This window comes from Arachis ipaensis, chromosome B05, assembly GCF_000816755.2.
Source record: "Arachis ipaensis cultivar K30076 chromosome B05, Araip1.1, whole genome shotgun sequence".
NCBI lineage: Eukaryota > Viridiplantae > Streptophyta > Magnoliopsida > Fabales > Fabaceae > Arachis > Arachis ipaensis.
This window is the reverse complement of record NC_029789.2, coordinates 129,983,614-129,990,688: the sequence shown is the minus strand read 5'-3', so window position 1 is coordinate 129,990,688 and position 7,075 is coordinate 129,983,614.

The following is a 7,075-nucleotide window of genomic DNA, read 5'->3' as shown; positions in this document are numbered from 1 at the left end:
TGTTGGTGGTGGTGGTTTGTGGGTGGTGGTGTTGGTTGGTGAGTGGTGGTTATGGGGGAAGGGGGGAAAAGTGACGCGAGGGAGGGCTAGGGTTTTCGCGTCAGGGGGTTAGTGATTTTAAATCCACGCATACGCGTGGGTCACGCGTTCGCGTGGATGAGGTAAAATTGCAACGACGCGTAAGCGTCATTGACGCGAACGCATAAAGAGGGATAAGTGGAGATGACGCGTCCGCGTGAAGCATGCATATGCGTCGACCAGAATCGTGCTAAACGCACGAATCCAGTGTTGTTTTGGCGCAACTCTCTATTTCATTTGGGGGGCAAAAATTTGCATGCAACGCGTGCGCGTCGCGCATGCCCACGCGTGGTGTGTGTAAATGAAATTGACGCGCACGCGTGGGCCAATTTATGCCTAACGCACACCAACCGCACGATTCCAGCCCAACTTTCTGGGCATTGGATGGAAACGCCGAATTGGAATCGACGCCCACACGTGGCCTACGCGCACGCGTGGTGTGTTTTTTTTTAATCTAAATATGCATAATGCAAAATGTAGATGCTGATGCGGATGTTATGAATGATACTAGGGAAAATAAAACAAAATAAAACTAAAAACAAATAAAACAAAATAAAATTAAGATTGAAAAAGAACGATCATACCATGGTGGGTTGTCTCCCACCTAGCACTTTTAGTTAAAGTCCTTAAGTTGGACATTTGGTGAGCTCCCTGTCATGGTGGCTTGTGCTTGAACTCATCCAGAAATCTCCACCAACATTTGCAATTCCAATAGCCTCCGGGGTCCCAAACTAGGCACGTAAAGCCTTCGAGCAAGTTAAAGCATGTGATCAGGCTCCAGGAGTGTTGATTATCAGAATGAATTCCAGGATCCCAAACCTTGCCTTTGTATCCGTCTTCGCCTTGATCCACATTGGTCCCACCGGGTAGTACGCAACCTAAATTTTCACTGAGATACCCAAACATCTTCTGAAATCCATTCAATCGAGTTCTATACCAATCCTTGCACTTCAATTTGGAGCGTGGAACCGTATTGAACCTTGGATGCCAACTCCTATTACTAACCATCTCCCTCTTACTCTTAAAGCCACAAAGAGCTCTAAGCTGGCCATCGGTTTCAAGCAAACCATATTCAAGTGGGAAGGTAAAGATAAAGGCCAAACCCACTTGAAGTTTGTATTGGGTGGTAATGGCCTTGGGAGAGGTGTTTCCAGTGGTCTATCAAGCTCCACTCCCTTGTATTCTTCTGTGAATTCTTTCACTTCCATACAAACCTCTTCAACTACCACCACGTCTTTATCAAGGTCTTCAATTTCTTCCTCGTCACTCAAGTCATAAGTTGGTGGTTGAGAAAAGTCTACCTCCACATCATCTTCATATTCACTTGGGAAAGATTCTTCAAGCTCAAAGAGTTCAGTTCCGGATGCAACTTCATCACTAGGAGAGCTTAATTCATGATCATCATTACCAGGGAAGCTTGCTTCTTGATCTGTTCCGTCCAGTTCTTCATAAGGTACATGCCTTGGGGGTTGTGCACTATCCTCCTTAACATCAATTGCAAAGTTCTAGGTGAAATTCTCTATAACTCTTGATTCCCATGGAGGTTCAGCGTCTCCTAAGTTTTCAACCAATTCTTCTTCTTCGATAATTCCGGCTTCATCTACTTGTTCTAGTACGAAGTCATGCTCCTTACTGTCCATCGGAGCTTCTAGTGTCTCCTTCGTGCTGGGGGCTAATCGATTTATCGCTTGCTCCAATTGATGAAGGGTTGCATGAAATTGATCTACTGTTTCCTTGAGACGATCCTGTGATTCTTGGGTCGATGGATATGGATATGGTGCATATGGAAGTGGTGGTTCTTTGGAGTAATTGGATTGGAATTGGGGTGGTTCTACATATGGTTCATATGGCTCATAGGGTGGTTGATTGGGTGGATAAGGGTTAGGGTCATAAGGAGGCGAATGGTTGTAGGTGGCTTATGAGTATGCTGGTTCAAAGTTATGTTGAAGAGGGGGTTCATAGGCATATGGTGGGGCTTGTTGGTAACTACAAGGGGGTTCACCATATCTATCATCTTGGTACGCACCTCGGAATGGCTCTTGACCATAGTAATTTGGTGGAGGTTGGTTGTCACGAAAAGGTCCATCATAACTATTGTCTTGGCATGCATTGTAGAATGGTCGTTGTCCATGGTACCTTGGAAGGCGTTGTTGCCGAAAGGGTTGATCAAATCCTCGTGGCTCCTTCCATCTCTGATTATTTTGACCTTGATGCATGTTCTCATTATAGCTCCTATTCCTTACAACAGCATTGGAACCAAACTCAAAGCGACAGGGGTGAGAATTCATAGTAACTAATAAAAATTAAAAACAAAAACAAAAACAAATAAACAAGCAAAAGCAAATATTTACAATAACCAACAATAAGGCACAAAATTGCCATTCCCCAGCAACGGCGCCATTTTTGACGAACGGATTTTCTGTCAGTAAAGAATTTCACAATTAAATCCTCGTTGCAAGTATAGTTTCTAAACCAGCAAAGAATCCTTTCATACAAAAGTTTTGTTTGTCACTTAAGCAAACCCAATGAAAAATAATAACCGAAGTATTTAAACCTCGGGTCGTCTCTCAAGGAATTGTAGGGAGGTGTGAATTATTATTTGTTATGGAAAAATATCTTTTTGGGTTTTTGAAATAGGGAACAAGAAAATAAATTGGCAAGAAAGTAAATTAATTATCATGAAAAACCTTGCAAGGTATAAGAACTGGAAATCCCATCCTAGTTATCCTTATCAATTATGATGAGAATTGTTTATTGCTCCCACTTAGTTAACCCTTACTAAATAAAGGAAAGTCAAATGGACCAATCAATGGGATTCCTTAAGTCCTAGTCAACTCCTAAGGAAAGACTAGCTTTAGAGGGATCCAAATCAATCAGCAAATTTCAATTTTCAATCAACAAGGAGTTTGATAACTCAAGTGTCACCAATTACTCAACCAAAGAAAAAAGGGAAGAAATCTAAATTAAATTAAAAGCATCAATAACATAAATGGAATAAAGCAATCATAAATCTGAAATACCTCAAATTGTATCAAATAAAGAAATCAAATCTAACATGGAGTTCATAAACCAATTTGGCAACATAAGTAATTAACAAGAGGAATAGATAAACCAATATACTAGAATAAATAAAAGTAGAAGAGAAATTAAATTAAAGGAACATTGAACCTGGAATGAAGAAGAGATAAACCTAAAACTAAAAGAAATCCTAAATCCTAAAACCTAGAGAGAGGAGAGAGCCTCTCTTTCTACAAAAACTATATCTAAAACCTAAAATTCTGTATATTGAATGAATGATTGATGAATGATTTGATTCCTCCATTCTCCAGCCTCTATTCTGTGTTCTCGGGTTTGGATTTAGGCCGAAACGGAGCCCAGAAATCGCTGGGGGCGAATTCTGCAACTTTCTACACGTGGCGTTTGTCACGCGTACACGTAGGTCACGCGTGCGCGTCATTTGGCGATTTTTCTTGTCACGCGTACGCATCAGTCACGCGTATGCGTCACTCGTGCTCTGCGCTAGGCATGCGTCCGCGTCGTCCATGCGCGCCCATCTCTGTCGTTTTCTTCAAAACTTCATTTTCTCGCGTTCCTTCTACTTTTGCATATTTCCTTTCTGTCCTCTAAGCCATTCCTGCCCTATAAAGCCTGAAAATACTTAACACACGGATCACGGCATCGAATGGTAATAAAGGATAATTAAAATTAACAGTTTTAAGGTCCAGGAAACATGTTTTCCACTATATCACAGAATAAGGAAGGAATTGTAAAACCACGCAAATTATATGAATAAGTGAGCAAAGATTTGATAAAAACCACTCAAATGAGCACAAGATAAATCATAAAATAGTGGTTTATCAACCTCCCCACACTTAAACATTAGCATGTCCTCATGCTAAATTCAAGAGAAACTGAAAAAGAGTGAAGGTAGAATGGTGGAATCTATGCAATGCAATCTATCTAAATGCAAGCTGCCTATATGAATCATGCAATTCTAATTACTATCCACCTAGATATATAAAGCTTACATGTGGTTAAATTGAGTCAAATTTTTCAAGGAAACATATATGCACAACCAAGGGCTAAACCATATTAAAACACATTCACAGTTGAGTTGAGTCAGTCAAAAGAGCTCATAAACTTGCAAGACAAGCAATGATTAAACATGGATATATGAAAATGAGCTATTGAACCCTCACTGGATTTGTATATATGCTCTAATCACTCAGTGTTTTGGGTTAATCACTCTATTCTTCTCTAGTCATGCTTTCTAAAACTTTGTTCTTCATCTAATCAATCAACAAATATTTAATGTACACATGCAAACATCATGAGGTCTTTCCAAGTTTGTAATGGGGTTAAGGCAGAGGTGAGGATATATATACGGCCAAGTGAGCTATAAATTGAATCTTTGATTAGTCTAAGATCTCACCTAACATATACATACTTTATACAATTCTAAAATTATGCCTAGCTACTCAATTTTCCGACTTTTGTATCACATACTCATGCATCAATTTTTCTCTTAATTTGTATCACATATGCATTGATTTTTCATTAACTTAATATTGGGGTAATTTTGTCCCCTTATTTATTTATTTACTTAAAGGGATTTTTTTTTCATAACATGAACATAAAATATCAATGCACATGGTATTTTAATTATTTAAGTCTCACATGAGCATGCACCCAAATTTCAAGTATTGTGTCAATTTAACACTTTCCTATCAACCCAACTTCCCACGTTTTTCCACACTTAATTGATACACAATCTCTAACTTAAACTAACCAAAGATTCAATTTGGGGTATTTAATTTGTTTTTCTGCTTAAGGCTAGTGATGTGGTAAAATACAGAATAAGTCGGGATTAAAAGGCTCAAGGTGACTAACAAGGGTGACTTAAAAGGGTAGGCTATTTGGGATAAGTGAGCAAAAATAAGTAATGGCCTCAATCATATGCAAGCATGTAAATACATTCTATATTGAACATATAAAATAGAACAAAGTAAAGTCTGCAATCATAGTGAAGAAACACACAAGAATAAAATATTATGGTTAAATAATGTAACCATGCAACTAAGCTAAAAAACTCACGGGTTGTGTATTTTTTGGCTCAAAAACCATATATCAGTCATGTATATCATGCAAGTAAGAGTAAAGAGTTTCAACTCTAATCAATGTGAATTTTTGAATGGCTTTTATAAAAATAAATATATTCCTTGAAAAAAAATGTCATCAATTTACCAACATTTATTACTATATATATATGCTAAGTGGATTGTTGTGATTATGAAAAACTTAAAAATCTCTAGTTTACTCTCTGTTTTCAATTAAACCAAATTATCATATGCTAAAAGGGTAAACTAAACTTAATAATCCATATTTTTCTATATCACAACTAATAGCTAAGAGTGCAAATCAAGCTAAATATCTAAGATATATACAGCCCAAAGTGCAAAATGTAATAAAGTAGAAATAAACAAAAATACAATAAAAGAAAATGTGCAAGTATTGGAAGGAAAATGAGATAAAATAAAGAAAAAATAGGATAAATAGGGTCTGAAAGTAGTTCACCAAAATAAAATCCGCCAGAGATGGTGACCTCCCCACACTTATATAATACCATCATCCTCGATGCTCAGTCAAGCTGGGTGTGAAGGAATGTCGTCTCTGGAAGGGTGTGCTGATGCTGTCTCTATGGGCTCTGGTAGCGAAGGTGCCTGAGGCTCTGCCTGTATAGGGGCCTGTGGATCTGCTGGCTGTGTCTGCTGAGGCTCCTCGTGCTGGGGCTCTGCCTGCTGGGGCGCTGCCTGCTCATCTTCTGCCCGTGCATCCTCCTCAGATGGCTCTGATGGTGTGTCAGGCTCGGAGGGATGTCAGTGTGTCCTGACCGGATCATCAGCTTCAGATGCTCATAGCGTCGGTTATTGCGACGCTCAGACCGCTCATATCGCCGCTGGTTGCGGCGCTCCATCTGATCCATGCGCTCAAAGAGTCGGTGCACTAGGTGGTAAATGGGCTGGGAAGCGGAAGATGGTGCTGTGGGTGTGGGTGGGGCAGCTGGTGCAGAAGGGGCAGCAGAGGATGTGGTTGCATCAGCAGAGGCAGTAAGAGAAGGAGGTCTGTGTCCCAGAGCCTCGAACCTCTTGCCATGTAGGATGATCTTCCTGCAGTCGGCAGCTGGTGGCCTCTCATCATCAAGCTCCCAGGGTACCTCATCTCGGCGGCCCATCTAGGTAATCAAATAGGGGAATGGCAGAGTGCCTCGGACGTGAACCCTGGCCATGTACTGCCAGATAAATCGTGGAAGGTACAGGTCCTTGCCTTCCATAACGCACCAGATGAGAGTAATCATGGCAGCTGGCACCTCAGTCTCGTGAGTGCTCAGCATAACATAGTTGCTCAGAATTTGTTGCCATAGCCGAGCCTCATCATTAAGATAAATAATTTTGATGCCCTTTGGATTTACTGTCGACTTGCCCATAACCCAGGGAACAGTCGGATCAATGGCTATGGTGCGCTTCACTGCTTCCCAATCAAAACGCATAAACCTCATGACTTCCTCAGCCTGTTGATAACCATCTGGCTCATCTGATTTAGGCTGGAAATGGAGGATATCTTTAATTTCCTCCTCAGTAACTAAAATTTGTTTCCCTCTGAGCTGTACTACATCCAAGGTCATTTTGTAATAGTTGCAATAGAATTCCCGGACCCATGATGCATTAACCTCAGTCAGGTTCCTCTCTAGAAAGAACCAGCCTCTATGTTTGATCTGATCTGTAGTGTATTGTTGTAATTCAGGTGGGATTCGGAGGGCCTTTTCCAAATATAGGTGCCTTTTAGTCCCAAAGACCTCATATTTCAATTCACAGTAGCGATTTGCAAACTTTATTGGATCAGTTGCAGGCACGAGCTGATCTGCTTTCTCCTGCGGAGAGAAGTTCTTTTCACGCCAGGAATCATCATGTAGTATATCTAATAGGGCGGCAGATGACTC